The following is a 17108-nucleotide window of genomic DNA, read 5'->3' on the forward strand; positions in this document are numbered from 1 at the left end:
CTCCGGACAGGCAAGTAGAATTCCGAATCGACCTTATGCCTGGTGCTGCTCCGATTGCAAAGACTCCTTATCGTCTTGCACCAGCTGAGATGAAGGAAATGATTATTCAACTGCAGGAATTACTTGACAAAGGCTTTATCCGACCGAGTAGCTCTCCTTGGGGTGATCCAGTATTGTTTGTCAAGAAGAAGGATGGATCGATGCGAATGTGTATTGATTATCGCGAGCTATGTAAGGTAACTATCAAGAACAAGTATCCATTACCTCGCATAGATGACTTGTTTGATCAACTTCAGGGTGTTAGTTGTTTCTCAAATATTGATTTAAGGTCTGGCTATCATCAGTTGAAAGTAAACAAGCAGGATGTATCGAAGACATCTTTCCGTACTCGTTATGGGCATTTCGAATTTCTTGTCATGCCATTCAGTTTGACAAATGCTCCTGCTATATTCATGGATATGATGAATCGGGTATGCCGTCCAATGCTCGATAAATCTGTCATCGTATTCATTGATGATATTCTAATCGATTCCAAATCTGAAGCTGATCATGCCATTCATATTCGTGAAATATTAGAACTTCTTCGAAAGGAGAAATTATATGCTAAATTCTCAAAATGTGAATTTTGGCTTCGTCAAATTCAATTTCTCGGCCATGTGATTTCTGGTGACTGTATATCAGTAGATCCTAGCAAAATTGAAGCCATTCAGAATTGGGAAGCGCCCTGTAATGCTTCTGAAATTCGCAGTTTCTTGGGTCTCGCGGGGTATTACCAGAGATTCATTAAAGATTTTTCATGTATAGTTGTACTTCTCACAAGTCTTACACGAAAGGAAGCAAAGTTTGAATGGGGTGTAGCCCAAGAAAAATCTTTCTCAACTCTAAAAGATCTTTTGACTCGTGCTCCGATCTTATCACTCCCAAAAGGTGATATTGATTTTTCCGTATATAGCGATGCTTCAAGATTGGGACTCGGTTGTGTGTTGATGCAGCATGGTAGAGTAATAGCCTATGCCTCAAGGCAACTGAAAGAGAATGAAAAGAATTATCCCACCCATGACCTCGAACTCGCTGCAGTAGTATTTGCCCTAAAACTTTGGAGGCATTATCTCTTTGGTACAAAATGCCAATTGTTTACTGATCACAAAAGTCTCAAGTATATATTCAGTCAGCAAACTTTGAATATGAGACAACAGCGAGCCATGGAGCTGATCAAAGACTATGACTGTGAAATCTTGTATCATCCTGGAAAGGCCAATGTAGTTGCCGATGCACTTAGCATGAAGCTTTATCATAATAGTGTGTGTTATGTTATTACCCACACTACCGTAAAGTTCACTATTCTTGATGAACTAGAAAAATGGCAAGTAGAGGCCTTAAAACCAGAAAATGTGAAGAAGGAAGGGATGGTACATTATGTTGATATTTTATTTGATGATCCACGTGGACTGAAAGTATTTAAGAATCGGCTATGGATTCCAGAGATTGTTGGATTAAGATAGAAGATTTTAGACGAAGCCCATAAGTCTAAACTGTCAATACATCCTGGTACATGTAAAATGTACTATGATGTACGAGCTGATTATTGGTGGCCTGGATTAAAGAGAGACATTGGAAGGTACGTGCATGAATGTTTGGTATGCTTACAAGTCAAATCGAAACACCAAAAGCCATATGGTAGTCCAGAAGGTATTAATGTCCCCATGTGGAAATGGGAGGAGCTGTCCATGGATTTTATTACCAAATTGCCAAAGACTGCGAGACAGAATGATAGCATTTGGGTAATTGTCGACCGACTAACTAAGAGTGCACATTTTCTTTGTAAGTCCCCAAAATGCTTGTGTATCAATCAGATCCGTTTGATGGTGCGGAATCCCAATCAAACGGATGATGCCAGATCACAATAAGAAGAGAAGGAGAAGAAAAAGATGATGAATCTTGTAGTATTTGATGATTAGAATGGAGATCCAAATACAAGATTCACACACACTAACACACACTCTTCTTCTCTCTAGTTTCTCTCTCTATAATATGCTCTCTTCTCTCTCTCTTCTAGCCGTACACTTGCATGCACTCCTCACCCTATATATATGAGACACCAGCCGTACACGTGTGTACAGCCGTACACAGGTGTGCGGCCGTACACACGAGTACGACCGTACACAGCCACAAAATTACATATTACATTATAGAAAAATATATTTTCCTAGAAAAGCAAAGTATAAACCATATTTTTGACCCAACAATCTCCCCCTTGGTTTATAACTTTCTTTTCTTAATTGACCCAACAAGCTCCCCCTAAAAACTAGCTGGCTTTTCTTGTCAATCTTCATTGAGAGCTTGGCTTCAGCATTAATCTTCAAATTCTTCACAACTTCAAGATGAACTTGATGAATCTTCAACGAATGACTTCATCTTGAGCAGTTGGCCTTGTCTTCAAAATTTGACTCTGAACGCACATTGGGTGAGGAGGATTCTTGTAGAGATTCTTGAAAGATGGCGCTTTCAGCTTGAGAATCTTCAGAGAGAACATCAGAGAGAACAAATCTTCTGGATCACTTCAGCAGGTACAAGATAGCAGCAAATTGATTGAGGAGGCTTCAATGCAATCTGTCACATAATCTTCAAGTCAGCTTCACCTTGCTTCTGGGGTTGAAGGATTGAATGTTTGAAAGAATAATCTTCATTTCTTGCTCCTTCGAATGAGAATTCTTCGATGCTCACGGATGAAGCCTTGGCTCAGAAATTTTCGATTCAAACTCCATGAGTCTCTTCTACACCTGAATTCACCTTTCAAGACAAAACAAAACTAAAAGAAAACTTAGCACACACTATTTTTGGATTTTTCATATTTTCTGAAAAAGAAATAAAACAGAAATAACACTATTTTTGGATTTTTTTAATTTTCTGATTTTTGTTTGGTTTATTTTTAAAATTTTTAATTCTCCCCTGATATTTAAATTATAAGAAAACTATGAACAAATTTAACAAAAATAATATCTAACTTTAAGAGTGATTTGGGATCAAAGTTTTTAGACAGCCTTTATCCGTTTATCAGTACCTCTCCCTTCATGAATATATCTGGTCAATCGCCGGTATTGTGGTCCACTTAAACACGAGAGATTGTGACAAGATTAGGACATACTACAAGTGACAAGACAATGTGATCCTAAGTTCCTAGATAATATTCCTTAAGGACCATTCAGCTGACGACGACCAAAGATATTGTTGTCCACTTGAATTGAGCAGCGAGATCTACAGACAACCTAGTGATTCTTCAATTTTAAATGTACTAGAACATGTTTCCCGCTTCCTGACATACCCCAATAATCAGGAACTTCCAAAGTACTCCTTACTTTAGGTGAGCAGACAATTATTATGAGAGAAGTCAGATTTAGAGTGCATATGCTATACACCCAGGTCGGATCTTCCGATCACGCAGAGGGTGAAACATATGACTAACCAGATTTAGAGGAATTGAGAAGTAGAATGGTGCATATGCTGTGTACCAGGTCGGATGTATTTCAATCACGCAAAGGAGACATCATATGACTAACAGACAGGAAGAATTGCATAGATAGAGGATGCAGAGAAATAGAATTGCATATGTTGCAATCCAGGTCGGATGTATTTCAATCACGCAGAGGAGGCAACATATGACTAACAAAAAGAAAGCAAGAAAATAATTTCCTACAAAACTACTTTATCGGAATTCCCCAGTCGCCCCATCAATACCGGAATTAAGGACAAAGTCCGTACATCGAGGAAGAGTTAAACCACGGTTCTAGATGCAGATTATTTTAGTGTGACCGGTGGATTATCATGTATATCTCCCTGCTCAACCTATCTGAGCGTCGTATTGTCAGGCTAAATGCATCTATCTAGGTCAAGATTTTTCAAGTCTCTAGATTCCTTAAGTTCATTAATGCCTAGTCAAGTCCATTTTAATCTTTCGTGCCTACCAGCGCATCGAACACAGAGCCTAGACAATTCAGATTCAGTCCCTTACACAGATTCAGATTGCCTGTTATCACATGATTATATCACTTCCCAAAACATCATCTACAAACAAAAACTATCAGCAACATATTTTTGATTTTCTGATTTTCTAATGTTTTTGGATTTTTTTTTTAAATCTTCTAATTTTTGTTTTGTTTTTATTTCTCCCCCTTAATTTGTGCATAGGAGAGAAACGAAAGTAAATGCGCAAATTTAAACTATCCTAAAACAAAAATTAGTCTTTAAAGCGAATCAGCTTAAGAAAAACTCAGGAGTATAGAGAAGAAAACTCAAACAGAAGATGAAGAAATATTAGAATCGTTAGAAGATTTGGGAGAGTGAGCCTTTGGAACCCATTTGTAGTTGGGTTTAACCCATTTCTTTTTCGATCTGATGGGTGGCTCAGTACTTGCTTTTGATCTTGATGTCGGCCGTTGAGATGACTTTGACCTAACCGGTCTTTGTTTCACTGGAGCATCTCTTGGATTGGGCTTCTTGGCCGACATTCCCTTCTTGCCCTTGGGATTCAGATTCTTGGCCTTGTGGGTTTGATTCTTGGCCTTCTGCGCGTTCCATTCACCATTGTCTGAACGTGACCTTGAGAGGTTTCTTTTGGAGTATCTCCCTCTTGGCGCGTTTTGCCATCCTTGTGCGTAGTAGGGAACGTATGCGCGATTTGGACAGTTTCGGGCAATATGACCAAGTGTTCCACAGTAAAAGCATGTCTTTTTCTTCATTGGGAAGTTGTTTCTTCCTGCCCCTGGTGGCGTATCCTTGCCTTGTTTCTTATTTTTCCCACAAGCATAATTACAACAGGCACTCTATTTCACTGGAATTGGTGGCCTATATTTCTCAACAGCAGGTTGATCAGAAGCAGCTGAGTTCGAAGCAACAGATTCAGAGTTCAAGGAGATGTTGGTTTGTTCAATGGTGTTCTCCTTGTTCTCATCCTCTGCTACTTTACCTGCACATGAAGTAGATGTGCTAGAAACAGGAACATTAGTATTTTCAAACAAATCATCAAATATGTCAAAAAAAGTTAACTCAACATGATCCGGAGCAGAAGCATCACAAGATGTATCATTGATTTTAACATCGGAAACACAAGATTTTTCATGGGAAACAAAAACATTAGGTTCAGACTCAGTTTTATTATGAGAAACAGATCCTTCAACTTCGTGCTTTGACTGATCTAAGGATTGATCTGCAGGGGAAGTAGAAACGTTAGTATTTTCAACATTAATAAATCCTCGTGAAACAAAACCAGATGGCTTGCCATAAACCATGAATGGTTCGTTGGCAATCTCTTCTTTAGACAAGGGTTGATACTGATATGTATGATTAAAAGGAGGAGGTACATTATCGTATCCTAAACCCTTTTGCTGGTTTCGTTTGAAATGCAGGCAATGGTCAATCATGTTGGCAACTACCTCACTTGATACATCAAACCTTTTAAAATCAAAATTTGCAGTTTCAAATTGTCTCTTTAATGTATCAAGCTCAGTAATTAACTCATCATTCTGTCTCTTGATATAATCATAATTTTCACATTTTTCACTGTAGTCTTCCTGAATTCTCAAAGTCCTTTATTTCTGTTTCTAACTGGGCCTTTAGGGGTTTCTGTCCTTTCCTGAGTTGGTATCCTTCATATCTCAGGTCCTCAACTTCTCTTTTTAATAAATCAATTTGTTCCCGAAGAAATTTAATCGTAGTTTCACAAGCTGGAGTACATGAAACTTCATTGACCGGAAGGTTTGCGGAACTCATTGTTTTTCCACACTTCAAAGCATCAAGTTCTTCAATTACAGCAGCAAGACTAAGACGATTGAGATCTTTTGTCTTCTTGATGACATCCACGTTCATATCCCACGACTTTGGAAGTGCATTCAGCAGCTTTTTATTTATCTCAGATTTAGTCAAGAAAATCCCAGCTATACTCATCTCAGTAGTAAGTGTAGTAAATCGTTGCAACTGAGCTTCCAGGGTTTCTCCAGGGATATAGTTGAACATGTTGAATTTTTGTCTTAACATATCCTGACTCTCTTTCATGTCTTCATTTCCCTTGTTGACCTCAAAAGCCACTAAAAACACAACTAGAAGCCAAAATCAAACTTAAAAGTCAAACCCTTTGACTATAAACCTGAAAAGTCAACCTTAAAAGTCAAATTTAAAAAATCAAACTCAAAAGTCAAACTTGAAAAGTCAAACTTAAAAGTCAAACCGAAAAGCTAAATTTGAAAATTTAAAAGTCAAACGAGAAAGTCAAAGTTTAAAGTCAAAGGTCAAACTTGAAAGTCAAAGTCAATTTTTGAAGTCAAAAGTCAAAAATTAAAACCTAAAATTTTTGGAAGAAAAAGGAATTTAAAAATAAAAGAAATTGATTTTTGGGTTAAAAATGTAAAAAATTCGAAATTGGAACCGAGAAGGACGCCTTATGAATTAAATGTGAGAGGAGTGACACAAGGAATCAGCTAGTCGAGTTGGGTAACACGCTGAGTTTATGAACCAGAGGACCCGGGTTCGATACCCGGCACCCTCAATTTCGCTTCGATTTTATTTTAGTGAACGCTGTTGCGAGGCTGTTGCTGAACGAGACGAGGTGGGAAGCGAGGATCGGACCGTACACGAGACCGAGCCGCACACATCCGAACCGCACACTCCGAGCAGCACACCGAGCCGTACACTCCGAGGCCGCACACTCCGAGCCATACACCTTCAACTGGCCGCACACCTTCAATCAGATCGCGAAAAAAACGACGTTTTTCACCATTTTTGCTCCAAAACTCGATCCAGAACTCGTTTTTATGAAAAACGCGAAGAACAAACCCCCCCCCCCCTAATTTTCAGAGATCTATCCAAAAATGCAAAAATCTTTTCAAAATAAGATCAAATAAGCTCCAGATTTGACAAAATTGATTGATACCATCCAAGCTCTGATACCAATTGTAAGTCCCCAAAATGCTTGTGTATTAATCAGATCCGTTTGAGGGTGCGGAATCCCAATCAAACGGATGATGCCAAATCACAATAAGAAGAGAAGGAGAAGAAGATGATGAATCTTGTATTATTTGGTGATTAGAATGTAGATTCAAATACAAGATTCACACACACTAACACACACTCTTCTTCTCTCTTGTTTCTCTCTCTAAAATATGCTCTCCTTCTCTAGCCTTACACTCACATGACTCCTCACCCTATATATATGAGACACCAGCCGTACACATGTGTACAGCCGTAAAAATTACGGAAAAGTACATTTTCTTAGAAAAGCAAAGTATAAACCAATATTTTGACCCAACAATCTCCCCCTTGGTTTATAGCTTTCTTTTCTTAATTGACGCAACAAGCTCCCCCTAAAAAGTAGCTGGCTTTTCTTGTTAATCTTCATTGGGAGCTTGGATTTTCTGATACCAATTGTAAGTCACCAAAATGCTTGTGTATCAATCAGATCCGTTTGATGGTGCGGAATCCCAATCAAACGGATGATGCCAGATCACAATAAGCAGAGAACGGGAAGAAGAAGATGATGAATCTTGTATTATTTGATGATTAGAATGTAGATCCAAATACAAGATTCACACACACTAACACACACTCTTCTTCTCTCCTGTTTCTCTCTCTACAATATGCTCTCCTTCTCTAGCCTTACACTCACACGACTCCTCACCCTATATATATGAGACACCAGCCGTACACGTGTGTACAGCCGTAAAAATTACGGAAAAGTACATTTTCTTAGAAAAGCAAAGTATAAACCAATATTTTCACCCAACAATTTCCCCCTTAATTTTCAGAGATCTATCCAAAAACGCAAAAATCTTTTCAAAATAAGATCAAATAAGCTCCAGATCTGACAAAATTGATTGATACAATCCAAGCTCTGATACGAATTGTAAGTCCCCAAAATGCTTGTGTATCAATCAGATCCGTTTGATGGTGCGGAATCCCAATCAAACGGATGATGCCAGATCACAATAAGAAGAGAAAGAGAAGAAGAAGATTATGAATCTTGTATTATTTGATGATTAGAATGGAGATCCAAATACAAGTTTCACACACACTAACACACACGCTTCTTCTCTCTAGTTTCTCTATCTACAATATGCTCTCTTCTGTCTCTCTTCTAGCCGTACACTTGCATGCACTCCTCACCCTATATATATGAGACACCAGTCGTACACGTGTGTACAGCCGTACACAGGTGTGCGGCCGTACACACGAGTACGGCCGTACACAGCCACAAAATTACATATTACATTATAGAAAAATATATTTTCCTAGAAAAGCAAAGTATAAACCATATTTTTGACCCAACATTCTTGCCATGCATGAAACAGCTCCAATGGAGAAATACGCACAAACATACTTGGATGAAATCATTGCGAGACATGGCGTGCCACTAAAGATTATTTCCGATCGTGATACTCGCTTCACTTCTCATTTTTGGGCGAGTATGCAACGTGAATTAGGATCTCGGGTTGCTCTCAACACAGCTTATCATCCCCAGACAGATGGTCAGACAGCGAGAACAATCCAAATAGTGGAAGATATGTTACGTGCATGTGTTTTGGAATTTGGTGGTAACTGGGACAAGTACTTACCTCTTGTCGAATTTCCATATAATAATAGTTACCACACTTCAATCAAAATGCCACCATATGAAGCATTATATGGTCGTAAATGCCGCACTCCATTATGTTGGCGTGATTTAGGACATAAAATCCTTGGAGGCCCTGAAATGATTCAAGACACCACTGACAAGATTCAAACCGTACGAGAAAGAATGAAAGCGACCCAGGATCGACAGAAGTCATATATGCGATTTGGGAAGAAAGGAAAGGCATCTCCATGGAATTCCAGTTGGGTGATTTTGTAATGCTGAAGGTATCTCCATGGAAAGGCATTATGCGATTTGGGAAGAAAGGAAAATTGAGTCCTAGATTTGTTGGACCTTTCAAAATCATCCAGAGAATTGGTAAGCAAGCATACCATTTGGAATTGCCGGAAGATTTGGCAGGTATTCATGATGTGTTTCATGTGATTTATCTGCGTAAATGTTTAAGCATATATGATGAAACGGTCCAATTATCCGAAGTGAACCTGGATAATAAATTAAGATATGTGGAAGAACCTGAAGAGATTATAAACGAAAGAACGGTTAATCTACGTAATAAAGAAGTGGAGTTGGTGCTTGTCAAGTGGAAACACCATCGAGGCCCAAATTATACTTGGGAAAATAAGAATGAGATAAGAGCGAAATATCCCTATTTGTTTAAATCGTTGTAATTTCGGGGACGAAATCCTCAAAAGGAGGAGGTATTTGTAACATACACATTAATAACCATGCATAATTATCGTGTTTTGTAAGCTTGTTAGTGAATATTATTAAATATTATATGGTTTTGAGCATTGAGTTCTAACAAGATAGTTTTATGAGATTTGAAGTAAAACTATGTTTAGAATCATTCGGGAAGTATTGGAAGTCTTATGAGATTCCGATCAAAAGTAAACTATTGAAATTAACGAAAATATAAAGTTGGAAATAAGTAAAAATAATGTTACTGAAAGTTGTAGATTATCTCGTTAGAAACATTTAGGCGAAATCTCACTGAAATCCAAGTTATAACAAAGAAGTTATGACTTATTGAAGTTTCGTGACAGAACCGGCACGACGCCACATGATGTAAAAAGTGACCTTACGATTAACTACTTTTTAGCCTTTGTGATCTAAATGAAAGTCGTAGTATTCGTTAAACCGAGAACTTTCATAAAAAGAATCTCCAAATCTGACTTCGTATGAGGAAGTTATGATTTTTCTAAGATTCAACATAGTAGTGTGGAGCTCAAAATTCAAATTATAGATCGAATAATTTTTAGCTGACACAACCTAAACGAGAATCGAAGATCTCGTCAATAGTAGCTCAACGGTAAAAAGACAGACAAAAACAGGCATCAGATGAAGAAGTTATGAATTTTTAACTGACTTTTCATGTCCCTGCCTGTTAAAAATATAATATTAAAAATGAAGTCAAAATTAGCCGACAAAATCTAAACAAAAGTTGTAGAGTATAATCTCACCTACGCGTGGATATAAAGCACGTCAAAAACGGAGGTCGTACGTGAAAGATATGAATTTTTGAAGTTTTAGGCACAAACTTCATGGAGGCCGTACGCCCAGCGTACGAGGTAAGTATGTCCTGCGTACTTATGTGTACACGGTCCAAAATTATCCATGTCGCCTACCTCTTCGCATGTTGTACACGTATTCGTAGCCTTGACGCGTCCGAGATGATCCCTTCCTACGCCTAGCGTAATCGCTGTACGCCCAGCGTAGAAGTTCTCAAAGAAGTACGCCCAGCGTAATCAGGTGATTCGGCTACTATAAATAGGGTGCGAGGCTGCCCAATTTATGGTTACAAATTTGACACTCTTTCACCCTTTACTCTCTCTCTCTCTCTTAAATTTCCCTAACACCCCCCGAACCGTAGGGAACTACCCCAACACTCGAAGCAAGGACCGGAGCACCGAAGACCCCGAGAAAATAATATTTTCAGTCGAAACTCTGCCCATACAAAGCCCGATTTTCAACTAAAATCCCTGGTTTCGTAAAAGAAAGTCATATCTAGAAACGAAGTGTTGCCTTAATCAGCATTTTATCATTCGGTTATTTCACGGTGAATTCAATATAGGGACACTTATATGATATGTGTTTAATGTGCTTTCCTGTGTTATTCTAGTTTTATAGTGTTGATCATGTAGACCATGTCTCGTATGACTTTTGGTATTGGCTTTGAGCCTTTGGCCATGTAGAGCATGTCTCATATTATTATGGTATTGGATTTATAGCTTTGGCCATGTAGAGCATGTCTCGCATCACTTCTGGTATTGGCTTTGTGCCTTTGGCCATGTAGAGCATGACTAGTATCACTTTTGGTATTGGCATCGGGCTAGGTAGGGCTGAAAGCCTGTATATTCTAGCAAAATGATAATCAGAAATTGTTTATTTTCTGTGCCACTTGGGCTGAAGTCTTATTGATGTATATCATGTTGAAATTATTGTATCTCATTGATTGTAAATCTTTGAAACAAATCATTGGTTGATATGGAAAGCCTGACATATGATACACATATGCCTTTGTTGTTCTTTGTCGCTCTTTGCTTTTGTCATATTGTTATATATATGGCATAGCGTATATTGTAACTGTTATTGAACTCACTAAGCGTCACCCGCTTATCCCTCTCAGTGTTTAACTATTGCAGGTGATAAGCATCCAATATAGTTATGTATTGTAAGAACATGTAGAATAGTTAATATTTTCACGTTTGTACTTAGTGTATAAATTCCTGGGAAGTTATGTAATATATAAAACTTTGTATAAATCTTAATAGTTGGTTTGTATCCAGACTTTTGTAAATTGTATTATGAATATGCATGTAGCATGTCTGGAGTAATAATATTGTAAAGTCTAAAGAAGGGGCTCTCTCACTTAGAGAGGCTGTTATGATTTGGTATGAACTATCTGAAGAAGAATTGGGCTTAGAAGATACTTTTGTTAGCGAGGAAGTTTGTGAAGGTGAAGCGGATGAAGAGAAGTATGAAGCGCCAACGTTGGTTCTTTGAACTTTACAAGCACAAGTATTGCATGTTGATAGCGATCAACGAGATCAACTTTTTCACACCAAGTGTCGTGTGAATGACCGATGGTGTAGCTTGATCATTGATGGAGGTAGTTGTACAAACATGGCTTCAAGTTAGATGGTTACGAAGTTAAGTTTAGTCACAACAACCCATCATAATCCATACACACTTCATTTGTTAGACTATGGTAATAAAGTGAAAGTGACAAAGAAATTTCGAGTTGGTTTAACAATGGGGCCGTACAAGGTTGAGATTTTCTATGATGTCATTTCAATGGATGCTTGTCATATTCTATTGGGACATTCGTGACAATTTGATAAGGACGTGGTGCATAAGGGAAGAAGTAATGAGTATGAGCTAAAAGACGATGGCAAAAAAATTATGTTGTCACCTATGTCTTCTACAGCAGTACGATCAACGAACCACAAAAGGCCAAGTCTTACTATGTTGGCTAGCGAAAGGGAGGTGGAGCAGATTCTCAATCAAGGAGAGAAGATATATGTCCTTGTTGCGAACGAAGACCCGAGGGAGGAGGTGAATGTGAAAGTAGAAAGTCCAATCACAGAGTTGCTCATGGAGTTTTGTGATGTTTTCCTAACATATTTACCACTAGGTTTACCTCCAATCTGTGGTATTGAACATTAGATAGACCTCGTTCTAGGTGCGTATTTACCAAACGAGGCAGTTTATCATTGCAATCCGGAGGAAACGAAGGAGTTGCAAAAAAAAATTGATGAGTTGATGACTAAAGGCTATGTTCGTGAAAGCCTTAGTCCATGTGATGTTCAGGTCCTATTCGTTCCTATGAAGGATGGAACATGGTGAATGTATGTGGATAGCAGAGTAGTGAATAATATAATGATCAGGTTTAGGTTTCCCATTCCTATACTTGACAATATGTTGGACGAATTGCATGGTTCAGTTGTGTTTTCAAAGATCGATTTTCGTAGTGGTTATCATCAGATTCTCATGAGAGAAGGTGATGAATGGAAGACAACCTTCAAGACCAAGCATGGGTTGTACAAATGGGCGGTGATGCTATTTGGTCTTACGAATGCTCCTAGTACTTTCATGAGGTTATGGTGCATTTAAGAAAGGTGTTCGAGACTCTTAGAACACAAATGCTTTATGGGAAGAAGGAAAAATGTTCGTTCTTGATGGAAAAGGTAATTTTCTTGGGTTATATCATTTTTAAAGATGACATTTCAGTGGATCAAGACAAGATCGAAGAAATTAAGTCGTGGCCTACTTACTACTCTTTAGAAGTCCGATCATTTCATGGGTTGGCTTCATTTTATGGGAGGTTTATTAGCAACTTTAGTACTGGTATGAGTCCAATCACAAGTTGTTTGAAGAAAGGAGATTTTGCATTAGGGGGAGGGGGATGCTCAGAAGGCCTTTGCAAAAGTGAAGGAATTATTGTGTGATGCTCCTATCTTAGCACTTCCTGACTTTACGCAACCATTCGGGGTAGAGTGCGATGCGAGTGGTATTGGAATAGGAGTTGTTCTCATTCAAGGTAAGCGGCCTATCGCTTATTTTTTGGAAAATCTTGGAGGTGCTAGATTGAATTATTGTACGTACGATAAGGAATTTTACACCATTGTTCGAGCGTTGGATCATTGGAGCCATTACTTACGTGCAAAGCATTTTATTTTGCACTCGATCATGAATCGTCGAAGTATGTTAATGGTCAGCAGAAGTTGAGTACACGACACGCCAAGTGGGTGGAGTTTTTGCAATCTTTTCACTTTTCGTCCATGTATAAAGATGACAAAAGCAACATGGTGGCTGATGCATTGTCATGCGGATATTATTTGCTAGTGACTTTGGACGCTCGATTGCTGGGGTTTGAGGCATTGAAAAGTTATTATGTGACTGACATAGATTTTGAAGATTAGTTTTTAAAATGTGCAGGGGGGACCTAAAGGTGAGTTCATGTTACAATATGGCTTCCTCTTCAAAGGCAATAGACTTTGTGTCCCGAAGCATGTGATTCGTGACTATTGGTGCGAGAAGCTCATGGTGGAGGAATGGTTGGATACTTCGGTATTACTAAGACTTTGGAGATATTAAAGGAACATGTTTATTGGCCAAAGATGTTAGGAGACGTGACCAACATTGTGAACAAATGCGTGACTTGTCAAATGGATAAGAGTTCGTTCAAGCCGGGGTTGTACTCTCCTTTAATGGTTCCTAATCTCCTTTGGGAAGATGTATCTATGGATTTTGTGGTTGCTTGGCCTCGTACTCAAAGCGGGTAAGGATGCAATTATGGTAGTGGTGGATCGTATTTCCAAGATGGCTCATTTTGTTGATTGCAACAAAACTGATGATGCTAGTAACATCGATGGTTTATACTTTAAGGAGATTGTTCGTTTGCATGGCATTCCAAAAACTATTGTTTCAGATCGAGATTCAAAGTTTTTGAGTTATTTTTGGAATATGTTATGGAGGAAGGTAGGTACGAAAGTATTGTTCAGTACTTCACATCACCCACTGACGGATGGACGGATGGAGGTTACAAATAGAACTTTGGGAACGTTGTTGCGAGGGTTGGTGAGTAAGCATCATAAAGATTGGGATGTGAAGCTTGCACATGATGAGTTCGTTTATAATCGATCTCCTACGTTCGGAACTGGATATTCGTCATTCAAGGTTATCTACAGTCTCAATCCATTTCTTCCCTTAGATCTAATTTGGTTGCCAAAAGAAGAATTATTTCATAAGGATGTTGAAGCAAAGTTGAAGTCGATGATGAAATTGCATGAGAAGATTCGTAATCGCATTGAAGCTGTAATAAAAGCCAAATAAGAACAAGAAGCATCGAATATTTTTTGGTGGAGACTTAGTGTGGGTGCACTTGAGGATGGAACGTTTCCCAAGTAAAAGAATGAACAAGTTGATGCTAAGAATTGAAGGTCCTTACAAAGTGGTGGGACGAGTTAATGATAATGACTACAAAGTTGAACTTCCAGCTGAGTATGGAGTTCATGCCACATTCAACGTTGGATACCTTTCACCTTATCTTGATGATGATGGACTATCTGAATTGAGGATTATTCCTTTGAAAGAGGGAGGGGATGATGCAAATGCGAATCGAAACCTTTCGCAGTGTAAGTCACTTGTTGGATGCGATAGGGTGCGAACAATCACAACCCATCACAAGTGTTGAGTAGTGGATGTGAAACCTGGAAGATTCATTGTGAATGAGAAGCTTGGGAAAGTGACTGCGAGCGGCTAGTCTTGGCTTTTGGATGCAAATGTTCTGAATGTAAAGAGTTACGTGTACATGGAGTTTGCATGGTCTCATATTTCGGTTTAACTAGAAGGTTCTAGAGGCGTGTTTGGTATATTTTTAGTGTGAATAAGCCTTTGCAAGGCAATTTATTTTTATTTTTGAAGTTTACTTTTATTTTAGAGTTGCCTTATTTTTTACGCTTGTAAGGCTATAAATAGCCCCTAGTAGAACCTTTTGAGACGAGGATTGATTTTGTTGATTTCGAAATAAAGAACTTTGTTTCTTTTGAGTTGCTTACTCGTCTTTTTTCAATTCTAAATTGCGTTTTGTAGGTTTATACGAACTTAAATCAATAGGTCTTGATTTGTTTTCGTCATTACTCAATCTATAGGCCTAGATTGTTTATCACTTCTATCCTTTTTTATTTCTTGTTGTGCAAGTTAATTATTTGTTCTCTTGTTCCCTGTGTCATCAACTTCCTCTCTCTTTGTAAACTTGGTTGTGGCAAAGAACTCGATGTATAATTTCTTGTATACCGGCTCTTGAAAATGGAACAATCTTCTCCAACCCATGCATCTCAATCTAACTACACAATTATCAAATACATTTGTAAGATAAGGTGCCACCCCTTCTTCATGTTTTGCTTCCCTAATCCATTCCCAATTAATTCCCCGTAACACGTGAATTTCTTTTACCCGTAACCATGCTAATTTGGTTTTCCATTCTACCAATACCCCGCCCGCCACCACTTTGGGAAATCTATACCACACGAGTTATGGTGGGTTATTAGGTCTCCTTCTTCAATTAGTCTTCAATTTCTAGTAATTGGTTATGAGAAAATGTAGAGAGTGTAACTCCTAAGGATTAAAGAAAGCCATCAATGATAAGAGTGTAACTCCCAAAGTTTAAAGAGAGTCATCAATGATAAGAGTGTAACTCCTAAAGTTTAAAGAGAGTCATCAATGATACCCTTCCAAATGCTTCCATAACCACCCAAGCTTTGAATCAAACAATCAATGAAGTCTTGGATTTATTAAACTTTTATTAATTTAATTAAGAAAACCCTAATCCAACAACTACCTCACCATGCACACCCCATAGGCCATTAAGCCCAAACAACTTTCTAGCCCAATATTAAGCTACCCATAACCTTTTGGGCCTTCATTATCCGTACACGGATCATTCCCTTCTTCTTCGAAAGGAATTGTCCTCAATTCAGTAGGGACCAGATTATGTTGTTCTCGCGTATGAACCTTCCATGACAATAAGTCTTGAAAACAAATATTTATTACAAAATGTAACCTTTTCTTTACTCCAAGTTGGTATCTTCTTTCAAATGAAGGACATTTCAAGAGGACATTACCCTTCTTAAAATTAGTTTTATCCATACCGGAAGTATCATCACTCAACTGTTCTTTTTCAAACTAACCATTTGCTTTGGCTTAGCAGCTCTCATGTCATCAATCTCACTCTCCTTTTGATCCATAGAAGTATGAATCAATACTTGCATTATTTTGGACAAACCACCATAGAAACTAAGCACAAAATCCTCTTGTCCCTCTACATACCCATTCACAAGTTTGTAAACTTCCACAACATTCATTTTCCAAAGTTGATCATGATTGATGCACCACATGGCCTTGGGTTTTGAATTCCACCCATGTGTAATTATTTTTAGATGGTTAGCTGATACGAGCTCCTCTCTTGACCCATGCCTTGATCCATGCTTCCAACCTCCTGTTTTATGTTTTAACACTTGTGAAAAGTGTAAATCATGGACATAAGTATCTTCATGAGATAGGGTGTTGCACAAAAGGATCATCCCACGATTAATGTTCTTGAACTTGAAAAGATAAAATAAATTTGGCCATATTAACGTAGGAGAAGCAACCACGATTTTTTCATTCATTGCAAATATACACATGTTCTTCTTCAAATAACTCAAAGAACTCGCTGAATTTAATCCTAACCTTATCTTCCATTTGTGGACCAAAAACCACTTTTGTACACTCCCATGAACAAGATTACGACCTTGTAAATTATCCTTGTAAAAATTTAAAGGATTAACAATGGTCATATAAAATAATGGATCATGGTTTGTATTTATGGGTTGATCACCAGCATGTTCCAATAACATGGCTTCCCAATTGACGGTACACCACAAGAATAGGAACATAAGCATTATGAACTCCCTCCCTCGTAACTGCTTAGAACTTGGAACTTGATGGA

This window comes from Lactuca virosa, chromosome 6 (genome assembly GCF_052849685.1).
Source record: "Lactuca virosa cultivar CGN04683 chromosome 6, Lactuca_virosa_CGN04683_v6, whole genome shotgun sequence".
Taxonomy (NCBI): domain Eukaryota; kingdom Viridiplantae; phylum Streptophyta; class Magnoliopsida; order Asterales; family Asteraceae; genus Lactuca; species Lactuca virosa.